The sequence below is a fragment of the Diabrotica undecimpunctata genome, chromosome 1 (genome assembly GCF_040954645.1).
Source record: "Diabrotica undecimpunctata isolate CICGRU chromosome 1, icDiaUnde3, whole genome shotgun sequence".
Classification (NCBI taxonomy): Eukaryota; Metazoa; Arthropoda; class Insecta; order Coleoptera; family Chrysomelidae; genus Diabrotica; species Diabrotica undecimpunctata.
The window spans coordinates 623,069-638,262 of NC_092803.1; the positions used below are offsets into that span (position 1 = coordinate 623,069).

Consider the following 15,194-nt stretch of genomic DNA (forward strand, 5'->3'; position numbering starts at 1 on the left):
ATTCATAAAAAAGTTATCTCGTCTCTCGTCTATTTTTAGAAGAAAAAAACGCCTTATAGCTGACAAAATTGTCAAATATTAAATAAGATTTTAATAATCAAAAAACAGGTCATTACCACATTACACTGAGTAAGGTGTAAAACAGCGCAATATTCAATTCAACAATAATTAACAACTACCATATTACGATTTGGTATTAGACCATAAGATAGAACTGTGTATTAAACTACATGGCTATTTGCATTTGCATCAATACATATTCTCTATATTCTTGTAAATATTTAATATTTGCGGTTTGTGGGTTACCAGTTATCGCTAAACCAGAATACGAGTAAAATAATAATAAGGCAGCAAAGCCAAAATTACTTCAATAGTGCCTAATTGAAATGATAGTGATATCAGTATCCTGGTGAATTTGGTAATTCATGTAGTCCATTAATTGGAGATATTGCAGTGTACTCAATCATACTGGCGATAAAATAACGATGAAATAAATACACCGCGTATCAATTATTTAAGTGGAATGTTAGGATAAGTATGTGAAAATTATTAAGTTTATAACATTCATGTTTATTCAAATCTACAATGAAATTTTTGTGCTAATAACGGCTTTACCATTTACGGATATGTGTATATTTAAAATGTTAAAACGTCTTTAGATAATTTGCTAAATTGTGTTTCTCTTCTTTAAGTACCGTTTCCCAATAGGAAATTGGATATCATCATCACCACTATCTTTACTCTATTTACCGCTGCTGTGAAGAGTTCTATTGAACTGCATCTAAACCAGTCCCTTAAATCTTTCAATGACACTCTCCTTCTTACTATATTTCTTCCTCCACTTTATCTTTTCCTGTGTTATCAATCTTCGCATTTCATATCGTTGTCCCCTCATTACATGTCCCAGATATTGTAACTTTCTTATTTTTATTATATTTATTATTTCGTATTATTTGCCCATTTTTTGCAATTATTCCGTGTTTGTTTTCTTCTGTATCAATACTATTCTACAGTACATTCAACCAACTTAAACCTCTAAACGATTAATGGAATTCGCAGAAAATCTTTCGTTGTAGTAAAAGGCACGGTAAACTGCACTGAAGTTATGTACTAAATTTTAGGTATACAATAAATATGTGTCATTAACCCGTTGTTAATAGTTTTGCATATTTTGTTCCATCTTTTTTAATAAATAGTATTCTTGCATAATGTTATTTAACGTAAATTTTTTGCACCTACTTGTTTAATAATTTTTTCTGAAACAAATACTACCGTGCTAAGGATAATTTATATTCAAAGTAGATATACAAAGTACTAAAATCTCACTTTTAATTTTTGTTAAAAAATACTTCGGAGTAAACTAGAGTTTTGGTAAATATATTTAACTTTTTATTTTCAGATAGAAATACTTGTACTAAAAATAAAATAATTGTGGGAAACATTTTAATTAGTTTATGTACGGTTTCCAATCATTTTTAAACTTTTTATCAAACATAATTAAATTACAATCGGCATTCCTAATGATCATTAGGCTAATTTGCTTAATGTGTTTAGGATCTTTGTAAGCGGTTATATTATATTTTACCTCTCAAGCACAACAGTTAGAAAGTTTCTATCATATTGACCTAAACTCAGTATATTGCAATTCAAACGGGTAGTTTCAAGTGACCATCTTGCCCAGAGTTGGATATTGACTAATTAATTGCAAAATTGCATTATCGCGAGATAAGCGAGAATAAGCTAAAAACTGTAATGAAGACTGTCAGAGATTTTCAAGAAGATTGACATAATGGAGAAAAATTTGAAATTCGCAATATTTTCTATCGAATGTGTGAAAAAAACAATAGTGTCAGTTTAGATACTTTAGTGGAAAAAATAAGAGAAAGACAAGTTTCTGAAATTAAGAGGATTAGCCTTTGGAAAGTGTTGAGAGATTTAGGATTTAAATTCAAAACAGAAAATAATAAGTTACTTTTATGCGAAAGGAGTAGTGTTGTAGCAACAATATCTTTGCTCCCTTGTTGATTTATTGGGTCAGATGCCGCAATAATATCCTTCCACTATTCATTCGTCGTAGAGGAGCATTATCAACCCGGAGGCTTTGTTATTTTCCAGTTTTAAAATGGCTTCTCTAATTGTTTCATCGGTAAATAGTGACTGTCGATCATTTTTATTCATTTGAACAATGATCATTATATCAATGCTCCATATCATTTTCATGATTTACAAAGCAAATCTTTAAAATGTTTCGCCGATCTGTTAAGTATCAGTTTCTTGTCACTAATGACAGAACCATCCCTATCTTTAACTGCAATTATTCTTTGTTTAAATTGCTTTCTTTAGTTTCTTATCTGTTCGTAGAATCCTCGTCAGTCCTTTCTGTTATGGTTGATAGCATCTTATTTAGAACGTTCTGAAGCGCTATTTTCTTCTGGAATCTTAATGCATTTTAATATTTTTTGTTGGGAATAAGCTACAATTTTACTTTAAAATTAAGTTTATTCGAGTTACATTAAACTTAATTTTAAAGTTAAATTGTGGATTCTTCCCAACGAAAATAGTAAATTTCATTGGGAACGTTTTCGTATTGCTCTTTCTTTTTTCTTCTAAACGTTCTATTCGATTATTAACATCATTAACATATCTTATAAACTAAAACGCTAAGCCCTTTTCTTATCCACCACTTTACTCAAAAACCATATTAGATAAATAAAATATTTTTTCGGAATATTATTAGTATTATGTATGAGATTGTCAAGATATACTTTTGGTACAAAAATTCACTTCCGGTTTTGAGATGACCGGAAGTTAAAATTTACTTTAAGTTTTAGACCCCACAATGTATATATGTATCGAAAGGTCTCGTCGAGACGAATCTAAATATGTACTTCCGGTCGCGATCCGACACCGGAAGTGACCCGAAACGCGCATAAAACGTCACGATAGAGCAAATCTGATACCGGATTCGTGATCAGCATGCAAAATTAACTGCTAAATGATATCCATGTCGACATTTGATGAACTAAAAATTGCATTCCGGTTTTGAAGTCGACTTCCGGTTTCGTTTTTATTAGTCAAATCAATAAAGAATTCAACGTAGAGTTCAAAAATGTAAGTTCACAAAATTATCATTTATAGTTTTTGTGTTATTGATAAAAATATTTTTACTTCCGGTCGATTTGTTTAAATTATAAAACATTTTTTTTTATTAAGACTTTTATTTATCAACTCGATGTCGAGTTGGTCCGCTAGTTATAACATAACATTATTAACAGATAGTAGAAAGGAAAGTGCTATCTTTGGTGTGCTTTTGAAAGTAGAGTGAAGGATTATCTGTTCCTGGCCGTCGTATGATTAACATAGCAAGTAGAAAGAGAGTTTTCCACGCCGAAAAGGTTTTTTACCCGTAAAAAAGTTAAAGTTGTGTTGAAAATGAAAACAATTTTGTTTTTCGAAAGTTTTAAAGAAAGTGGAAGCCGTGGTGGTTTCTCTGTGAGCTGATCGAGAGGAGCAATTGATGGCAACAACATTTGTAAGTACAACAAAATTTATCATTACATCGGGAAAATTAGGATACAGAAAGGATAGGAGTTTTGGTAAGGACGAAAGATCGCGATTCGGTTTTTGGGAGCAGATCCAATAAAGAAGATTAGCGAGTGGATCGACAAGAGATTCCAGGTCATTTTTAGAACAATATTAGGGAAAGAGAAGTTGTTGAAACGGAACTGTAAATAAGTAAAATTTGTAAAGTTTGTTATATTTTGATAAGTTCATATAAAATAATATAGGTCATTTAATAAAGAGGATTAAATTTGGGCTACGCAGTTTCTTAATTGTCGGATTAGGGACTAAGCGATATCTATATTTGGTTTTGTCTGATATGTGTAATAAACATTTTTCAACGTTTTTTTTTCAATATACTTAATTTTTTTAACAATTGTATGTTTTTAATGTTTAAGGGTTTAACTTCTGTTGTATGTTTTTAATAACAATATTAAATTTTGCCAGAAAAAAATTTATGCTACTAAATTTTAAAAAGTGTACATAAACTTCCTAAAAATATACATTAGAGACGATTTTATTTCCTTTGCGTATTAACATATTTTCTATACTCAAGAATACATCAGTGAGTCTCAATGGGACGAACTGAACTGAAAAATTCCGTAAGATAATGGATTTTATGATATATTCGTCCTGTTCTTGTTGATTACTTGCTAAAAAGAATTAAAAAAAACACCATATTAATGAATTATTGAAGTTCCCCATGGAATAATCCTTTGGGGAAAAAGTTACAAATGTTAATATAATCGTACAATACAACTTGGGAAATATAGTCCTGGAAGAACTTTAAAACGTTCCTATATCTTTGGTTTAAATAGGGGAATAGATGATTAACGACTATGAACTTACAACATCAGCGTTATAACAATACTGACAAGATTGTAAAATGACATATAAGAAGCAGAGATATCAAAATTTTTTGAAATATTTATTCTGCACAAGCTTACAGTTAAAGTAAAGGATAGAAGACAATAAATATTTTCGTTTAAGGTCGTCAGAGTAATTGAAAATATATTGAAAAGAAAACGATGTCAGAAGAACCATTAGAGCAAACAAAAGTAAATTATGAAAAAGAAAATGTCGAGAAGTTGTAACGATTGAAAAAATGTTTAATTTTTTTTCAATTCTATTTCATTCAAAAAGTAGTAACTTTCATGCAACTCTGTATAAGCTTTTAATTCTATTAAATTTATATATTCGAACGTTAGTTATGCATAAATATTAGAATGGTATCTCCAAATCTTCAAAAGGGAAACATTTGAATTCCGAACGAGAAGGCCTATTCTAAGTATTTATTTGTACGTCTTAATTGCACTGAATAAAAAAAACCGCGTCCTCTTTAAATCATCTTCTCTGTAAGATCTGCGTTAAATAGATAAGCACAAAAGTGTGTGTTTACAAATTGCCTAATGCCTCTGCCAGATTTCTCAAAATTACTCCAATTACCTGCTAGATAGAATTAGTCATGAGGGCAGGGAGTTTTGTTTTACTGCCAAAAATCATAAATGTATGAGAAAACAATTAATTACCTGTCGAGCTTTTAAATAAGCCAGTGGCCTGGCATTATTTTGACAGATACTGGGGACTTTGAGACAACAAATCAACAATTTCCGGTTCAGTCCATTAAAAGTAAAAAATTTTCATCTTCGTTTACTCGCTATAGATGGGAGTGAAAACATAAGTTTTTTTGGTTTTTTATTGCTAAGAAACATATCATGGTTTAGTCAAAATTTTATTAAAAGAACCCGCCAGTCTATAGTGAAAGCAATTACATATGATAAAAGAAAGAAATTCACAGTAAGTTTTACCTTTTTTATTCTGATTCAGTAGATAGTTATTGAGCTAAATATTTTCATTTGGTGGTCAATATGAAAAAGGAAATATATTTCATTATTTTTATTTTTTTTTTTCATCTGTACTTAGTGCAGTGCAGTGTAAGTATTTTTTGAAGAAGTACATCCCGTAATCATTTTGTATGTTTTGATCACTACTGTTCTTTTGTATACAACGATAAATTTTTTATATAGGTTGTAAGAATAAAAAATTCTACATAATATGATAAATATAATAATGACTCAAGTAAATTTTAAATTTTCATTTTTTAAGTATTTAAGAATAACTGGAGAAACTAAATAAGGGAATGAGCTCGAAAGAACCCAAAGTTGCACAATAGACAAATCAGAAAAAATAGAACATCCGTTTTGCTAGTTTCTGAGTTTGAGTTTTTATATATTACCATGTGATAATAGGCAAGTATTATAAACGATATCATGCTGTTGTTCAACACATTTCGAATACAGAGACTGATAAATCGTTGTTATTCCGAGGTAGAGATTGCCCGAAACGTTATCTTTCTGGGCAATTTGATTCAGGTTTTAGTTTTCTGAAATATGAATTTTGCACGATGAAAAAATAGCTGTTAAGGATGTAGAAAGGTCAAAGAAAACTCAATCTGACGGATAAAGGAGAAGTCGAATACAAGCAGCATTTAACAGCTGACCTGTCATATGTCACTATCAAAGTCATTGTCACTGTTATTTTAGATGCATTTATAAAATATCTCATACTTAAAAATGCACCATGCAGATTATTTTTTTTTTATTAAAACATGCACCCTATAGAATGACGAAATACTCAGACAAATTTATTTCCGCGTTTTATTTTATCGGAAACACGCAAAAAGCAGTCGTAAACTTCAAACGAACAATATAAATCTCGTATTTTTTATATATCACTTTTATCCATTTTCAGTCGAATCACGGACGAATCTGTATAAATTCGATAACAGATATTCCCGTTTTTTGCTTTATTTCATCCGTGTTAAATGTAGTGGATGTATCTCCGAAAAATTTTATGCTGATAGTTATTTGCAGTTTCCGAAAGGAATGTGAAATGGATGGGCGCGTCGTTTCGTATTTATGTATACCTTTCGCTGTTTATATTTGCGACTTTTTTGGCAGCAAAATTCTGATTCTAGTTGTAATGAAAAGGTACATATATTTACAGGAAATAACTGATAATAGTACAGGTAAAATATATTGGTCTAATGGGCAAAATAGAGAAAAAAAAATAAGAAAAATATTAAGAAGGTTCTCAAACATTTATATGAAGTTATCGAAGAATTATGCACAGTATAAACAGATATAAATCCTAGTGGAAGTTAAAACAGCCAAAAAAAATTTAAAACAAGAAATATAAGTACAATAATTTTAAACTAAAATGTTTATTAGCACTATTTGTGTTGAATGAACCGTTTTCTTAGAAACAGCTATTAAAAAAATCGGTTGCCTGTAAAGTCGGTTTTACGGGCGAAGATTTTACGTGACAACGTCTTTTTCTCGGTAGAATATTTATTGATATGAATATTATTAAATTGCACAATAGTTGTTTGCAGTTGAAACGCGCTGTTTCTTCTCAATCGACTGAATTACGATTGATTGCAGAGTGGTTTAATCTAATAATTTACTTAACACTATCAACATTTGTTAATAGTATGACATAACCTATAAACTCAGTTTCTCAACTTTTGTGTCAATCTAACAATTAATCAATCAATCATAGTTTACGATAATGAAATATTAGTGTACAATTATTTACCTTTATTGTTGTAGTTGTTGTAAATGACGAATCTAAGCACTTCACATTTTCACTACAGACACAGCTGACGATACTTTAACCACACGTGTGAACTTGTATTATGACGCTTTCTCGGTTTTTCAACGCCAAGAACGCTCGAGAAAGACAGAGACACAAGCACGCACCGATTCAACGCGCCTAATTCTCTAGTGCTGCGCGCGCAGCGGACCGATCATGTTTGAGTGGGAGAGAGACGCAAGGCATTCGCCGGTCCGGCGGCATTCTCTCTCGTTCGGTGACTCATCGTAACAGACGTGAGCGGGCGTTACACTTTTTCATGAGTGACTCCGAGCCACAACCTAATTTAAGACGTTGTCACGTCAAAAAACGGCGAAATAATTTTTTTTTTAATAAAATTTGTATCAACTCAATGGTAAAAATTCTAAAGATCCAACGCAGATCCTACTGCGGTTTGACGTCGGGAATGCTTTCAATAAAGAGGTATAAAGCCTTTACGAGAGAGAAGGTGTCCGAGCTACTGGGATGAATTTGGTCTCGGACTATCTGTCAGAGAGAAAATTGTGGTAGTAAAAGGAGTGGTGGTTGACGTGACGGCTGTAGTGCCGTAGGATCCACGCTGTGAAACTTGGCATATGACTAGGTTGTGAGCCAACAATACGGAGAGGGTGCAACCCCTTTCGCATTTTCGGACGACCACGCTATGTTGGTAGCGGGGACAAGGAGAACCTTATCTTCGGTGTGCGATCTCACGTCACGGGAAATGCTTCCACGAACACAAACTATGGTAACTCTCGATATTTAAAATCGCCGGTCGCTTCAAATGTTGTTTCTGAGAGCACCCGTCATACAAAAAGTGTTAATAGACATTTTTGTTCAAAATTATCTCAGCTACATTTCTTGTTTGAAACAATTTTTTCTTCGGCTTACAAATTCTTGATAAATCTATTTTGTCCGTTTTCCCCCTTAAGAGAAGTCTTTTTAGGGGGAAGTCGAGGGTTAAAAGTGGTAAACTTTTGTGCATCTTTTTTTGGATCCCAAAATTGACATTCTTATTAAAATTCAGCTTGTTCGTACGATTTTGAGATGTTAAGTGGCATTTTGGTCTCGGATAACTGGTATTTTTGCGATAAACAATCATGAATTTATTAGAAGTAAAACTTTTATGGGGACGACTTTTTTTAGGGATCTTAAAACTCAGTTTTTAATAGTTTTAACGTTTCAATCAATATTTAAACAATTATTTTATCATTAAACCGATAGCAACACTATTTTTTGATTTGAAAAAGGTCACAGCCCTTTACGTTCATTAAAATTTTATTTGACTAGACTGTACAAAAAAGGGTGTAAATTTGTAAAATTATGAATAAAATTTCAGTATATAAGGACTGTATTACATAGGGCTGGTTCAAATAAATAAGGATTTGTAGTAAAGGGTTATATAGATTATAGCAAATCAAGTTTATAAAAAGTCTTAACAATACTTCTTCTGCACAAACACTCGCAGTATTTACAGGCTTTCACTCGCGGTTGTTCTTCGTACGGGGAAGCTGTCTCACGGTACTAACACTCAGATCACGAGATAGAGCACATTTGCGTCTGTATACGATTTAAAAGAGTATTCGCGGTATTTTTAGCGCAACTATAAGCGGGAGAGAGAGAGAGAATGTCTGTTGTTAGCGGCAGTCAACATTAGAGAATATACGTCTGTTGCTAACAATAATCAGAGAAGAAAGGGGACGTCTGCTGCTACCGAAACTCAGCAGGCGAGAGAGAGAGAGAGAGAGTACGTCTGTTGCTAACGATAGTCAACAGGGAAGAGAGAGTACGTTTGCTGCTAGCGAAACTTAGTAGGCGCGAGAGAGTTTTTTGGTTTGCTATCTTACTGTCTGTATTTCTAATGGGGTGGGGAGTATTATCAAGGGTTGGACTAGGGTAATAAGAATGAAAGGATGTAATACAGCGAAAAATTAAATGGTTTTTCGAATGTAAAAAATTGAACATGGGCTATTAATTTAGAAATATAAATATTCACTTTTTTGTATTAGAGAACGTCAAAAAGTTCTGTAAGGAGCGCTGAATAAAAGAAGTGTGACTGATATGTATGATGGAGAAACATGTTAATTCGTATGAGATGTGAAGTGCATATGCGAATAAAAATATTGCATGATCGCTCAGTGCTACGTTCTTATCTAATCTCGTTGGTGGGTCAAACCACAGGATTTACAAGTTTAAAGAAAAAGATCTAAAACTTTCATGTAATATTCATTGACATTGTTAGAGGACAAAAACAACAATGCGGAATGTTGAAATTAAACGCAAAAATGAGTGTGTATGAGAGTATATTGCAACTATACGTTTTTATCGATGATATTTTCTTCAATTCGAATAAAGACGTTTTTTTCTATGCCATTTCCTTCTACATATGCAAAACTTTTATACATCAAACTTTTCCGACTCTATTGCCGAACTATCTCGCTCAAAAACGCACCTCATTCCGTCGCCCTATTTATCTTTATATACAAGATGCAATAAAACCCAAGTAACTTCCAAGGGCATAAAATCCAGATACGGAATCGTCGAAAGGTTGAAATGAAAATGATAAAGGGCTTTTTGAGCGGACGGGCGGGTTGGCAGTGGTGGTGGAAAAAACGCGTGGCTGAATAACGGAGTAATTTGAAACATAATTCTCGGGTGGGTTCTTTTTAATATCGCCAAGTAGTGCTCGAGCGAAAAATGCTTTATGGGGAAATTAATAATTAGTCGTTCCTGCGAGGATATTTCGCAAAAAATGTGTAAAAAATGTGATTCTTAAGATTAGGGGTGTAATAAAATAACGATTTCTTGTTTAAATATTGTTCCAAGAGTGTAAACGAAGAGGGAGAAGCGTTGGATGGCATACTTGTAATGAGGACATGGTAAAAATGTTTCACAGTTATAACTTTGACATGTTTTTATCTATATTTAACAATTTACCCTTAAAGAAGAAAAAAGTAAACCCCACACACCACTAACATAATTAAAATTATGATAAAAAACAGCCTATTACATACTTACCAAATTATATAATAGATTATTACATACCTTGATTCCATAATTACGTGAGCGCAGAAAGTACTGAAATGACTGGGCCTAATTATTACCGCCTAAAAACCACCTGACAACTAAAAATTAATAGAAAACCGAAAGAAAATCCTCAAAAATATTATGAAGGAAAACAATTAAATCAATTTAATTCTTTCTGATAAACAATATTTTTTTGCGATGTGTAAATATACGATGATGACGGTTTTCCAACGCGCGGATAATTGTTCATGGGCGAAAAATAGAAATTCGGTAGTTAATTTGGTAAACTTCCAACGTTTAGCTTTACTACTTGTTTATTGTCATTGCAACAGTCAAAAGGGGAAATTGTAGACGTTTAAAATCAAATGGTTAGTCCGTTGGAATCATCGGTATACGCGAGATCAAGATATCCTCTGTATTTTCCTTAAAGATCGTTGTCTCAATGACATTATTCATTAGCCTTTTCACAATCAATCATGTTTCATTGCACGGTCGAGGTTGATTAATATTACGCAGCATAATGACAACTAAACCTACTTTTAATTATAAATTATTGTGAGGTAGGCTAATTCAAATGACTTCAAAAACTCTGTAGCATAGTTGACTACGTCATTCTGTTTTGTAACTGTGTCAACTCATTTGAACGAAAACAACCATCCTGGAAGAAAATTCTGAATAATCGTATTAAGATTATCGACATCTGTGAAGTAATAGAAATCTTTGTGTAACGTAATCAATCTGGTGGAGGTGTCAATAGCTACTTTACCATTTCCAATATATAACAAGTGCTTCGAAAGCACAAAATTGCACTTTGATCTTGTTACAAAACATTTACATTTTATTTGTCAATTGGACGGTCTTTACGTCCGGCCACGAATTGGATAATTTTTTACGTCCATTTAGTTCGTCAGCAACAATTGATCGGGAAATAATTAGAAGATTCTAATAAAATTCACCTAACAATAGGATCTTGGCTTCACCAAAAATATATTGATTGCCACTTCTATCTTTCTAAGTTCTGTCCAGTGCCTACAATAACTTCTTGTGAGCCATCGTTCATTCGTCCCAAATAATTAATTTGCATATCTATAAAATCTTCACCATTGCGCTATTTTTGGCGATATTGCAAGCTGCTGTTTCATTGATTTGCTCGTTTAATAGTAATTTCAAGTCAGCATGTGCATTTCGTTCTTTTTCTAATAATGTTCTAGCTAGATGAAGCCAGCACTGGGGCTATTTGATTTTGAGATTAGAGCATCGCCAATAATAATAAAATTAGGAATTTTTTTCTGTCTCTACCGTAGCATCAAGGAAGTAAATTCCACCATAACCAATGTTCACAGCTTTTATTAAAGTATCAGAGGCAATTTAATGTTGTTGATTTATTTGTGAAACATTTGATCGAACTATGTTGGCTAATGCATTAATGTTGAACTGTTGTTCTCTTTGTAACTGCTGTTCTTCTTTCAGATAGTCACAAAGGAAATGAATAACATATTTGTTTACTGTCAAATAATAATAGTGCGTTCTTATTAATAGCTTATATTTACTATTGACAGCTTATTTATTATTCACTGAAGAAGAAATTCAAAAGTATTTGAAAGTTTTTTTGACTTAAATGCTGCAGTGTGTCGTGTTTATTATGTGGCTTCGGACAATGTGTCCACACACTCTTTTGAAGTGTGACAGGAAGGATTGAGCTGAAGAGAGATAATAGAGAACGAAGATAGTGACGCATGAGTGCTTGTAGACCAAAATCCACAACTAGGTGAGAAAGTTATTGTTGGCTAAAGAGAAAGAAGAGTCAGAGCTAGATTCAGTTCTAGTAAGAATCGATCAGGAAGAACTGGGCTCGCTGAAGCTGCCGGGAGTCAATGCGAGTACGAACGAGAAACCGAGGGAGTGAGCAATGATGGCAAGCATGAAAGAGTGACAAAGGAATTAAAATGAGGACACTGATGACTGAGGTGCAGATGGACAAAGAACAAGTACACGGGATAGCTTATCAGAACCCTATCTTTCGCAGGAGACAGGGTTACAATTATAAGGAAAAGTGGCGGAAGGGACATATGTGGATCGATAGATGCTAAGGAGAAAGCCTGGCTAGGCAATGGTAGAGGTGGTGGTCGGATGAGCGTCAAACACGGAAGTTGATGTGTGACAGCCAATGACTTAGAATCGGGCAGAAAGGAGATCGGGCAAAGTTATGCCCGATTAGACGGTTCCACCCCTATTCTCTAATATGAGAGCGGTTAAGATGCTTAAAATCTTGCATACAAGGTATGTTTGATTTATCTTATTCTTTCCGGCATGCTTCTAATGCGATCTTTACTTATAAGATTACTTATTTGTTCCAAGCCCTCTTTTTGCATTTCGTTTCATTTTATTACGTTTCTCGTTTCAAATTTTCAGTAAAGTAATTTTATTTTTTCTTGTTTTTCGTATATGACGCTATAATGAAAATATCAAGGCCTTCAAAGTCCACATTCCACCGTCCCGCCACGTTCCCACTTCAGTCGACCTATTTGAACAGTTCAAAGTTGTTTTAGTTCGATCGAAATACCTTGATTTATTTGTCAAATCCAGATTACCGTTTGTATTTCAAACGTCGCAGCTGTGAGACAAGTTAATTTAATAGCAAATCACGTCCGCGAGGAAATCAACCTCATAAATTTTCCGATTTGTTTCCAAAGTGTATTTGATTAGTCATGAAAATTCGTTTCTGTTCTTCATTATTATATTGTAGCTGACGGCTGCTGTTTGTAGTGCGAGTTTTGTACGTGGGACTATGTTTTGTTCGTTGTTGACGACTAATTTTGATATTTCAGTATAAATAATAGAATATCGAGAAATTAAAACAATATTGGAAATAGACAATATAAAATATTATTCTTGATTTTAATAATTTTTGTAACTTTGTACACTTCTATTTTACAAAGTAGAAATGTATGTTAAATTCCGTAAGAAATTTGGAGAGTAAAATGGCCGGAAAACTCACAAAAATATTACTCACAAAGGATTGCAAAAATAATTAGTTACAAAATTTTTGAAAGACTTGGTAAATGTATTAAATTTCAATCCAATAGAATCTTATTGAATACAAGAAGGCCAAACAAAACAAATATGGATCACATGATCCTGAGTAGTTTGCGGATCATAAGACAAAGCAGTTAAAATAAATGTTTACTATTTAACTAACTCAAAAAATATTAACCCAGTTCTAGAAATGAATGAGAAAACTGTTTTTATTCAATCACCGATAAAATATTTTTAATCCACTTTAAACTCCCTAGAATGTGATTTGAAAACTAGAAAAAAAATTTAATTTATAATTCTAGTTCTATCTATGAGAGTTCTATCTTTGCCAAAAGAAATTATTTCTTATCGAAATTAAAATCAACAATCTGATGTTGCTTCTAACTCTCCGAATCTTGTATCCTCTCAAGACATAGACACTCTAGCCTCAAATAAATTGTATTTTACAAACTTTTTTTTTCACTTTTCACTTTCTATCACCGATAAAAACAACAATACTGTTTTAACACCTTTTCCCTTTCAAATCTCGTACCGAACTCCTTGACTTCTATTTTTTTTCTCAAATCCAAACCTCGATTTCCTTTCCTCTTTCTTTCTTTCTTTAGGTGATCCTATGTTTCTGTCTCCTCATTTCGTCCTAATATACTAACAAAATATCTACTGGTTTCTTGTTGACACAAAATCTACGTCATCCTACACCATTTTGGTTTAACCAAAATCGAATTCTCAGCATACCAATTATGGTATATATTCTACCAATTATGGTATAGCCTCCCTTACATATTCATCATTCTTCATATCTGCCCACGATTGTCTAAAATTCGCTTTTCTGGTACCATGTTGCACCGGCTTATTTTCTTATGTCATAGTCCCATATTAAGTTTGGATGTCGTCTTGGTCTCTTGACGCCTCTTGGATACCACAGTGTAATTCAAGTGGACCACCTATTGTCAGTTCTTCTCGCTAAATGTCCCGCCCACTGCCATTTTAATGATTTAATTCTATGGATTACATCAATAACCTTTTGACCTTTGAGTAACTTTGAGTATCCAAGTTTCGCAGCCGTATGTCATGATTGGTAGTATACAATGATCGAATGCTTTTTTTCTTCAGGCGGATTGGCATTTTCGATTTGAATATAACTGCATTTCTACCAAAAGATGTCCAAGCTAGTTTCATTCTTCTGTTGATTTCTGGAAGTAAGGGGTCAGATTTATGTATTAATTGTCCCATGTATACATACTCGTCCATTTTCTTAAGAAGTGCAGTATTGTTTATTATTATAATTCATTTTCAAGTTCATTTTTAGGTCATCTTCATTGGTAGTGGATTTAGGTCGCTGATAAGTTCTTGTAGTTCTGCAGGATTATTAGCAATCAGAACGATGTCGTCTGCAAATCTAAGATGCCTGAGGTATTCTCCATCAATGGATATTCCTTTGTTCTACCAGTTCATACTGCTGAATATATTTTCTAGACTTGCAGTGAAGAGCTTTGGTGATATTGCGTCTATTTGTCATACGCCTTTGGTAGTGAGCAATTCTGGAGTGTTTTCATAAATGTTTTCCTTAGCTTTTGCTTGTCTGTATATATATATATATATATATATATATATATATATATATATATATATATATATATATACTAATTAAAGAGCATCATAAAGTGATCCACGCTATAGCGAGCAAAATCCCGAAACAAATCGTAACCTCTTAACCACATAAAATACGCCCGTCAAACTCTCACAATGAAAAATAAAATCGTTTTGATTTTCACCTCAAACATACGTAACTCTCGAACAATTAATGGCAGCATACGGCGATCGTGTTCCGCTTTTCTTTTTCCTCCTTTTCTGCCGGTCGAGCTGGTCCGTCCAAATTTTAAACGGGTAATTAGTTAGTGAAGTGGCAGATGATTAATTAGTTTTGCCATTGTTCA

At 32.9% G+C, this 15,194-nt stretch overlaps 1 protein-coding gene across 3 annotated transcripts in view; it reads right to left on the minus strand.

Annotated features, from left to right (window-relative positions):
- The window catches only part of LOC140443133 (kielin/chordin-like protein), a 583,808-nt gene that overhangs the window by 49,920 nt on the left and 518,694 nt on the right, over positions 1 to 15,194 (minus strand). The gene's annotated exons all lie outside the window — the stretch shown is intronic.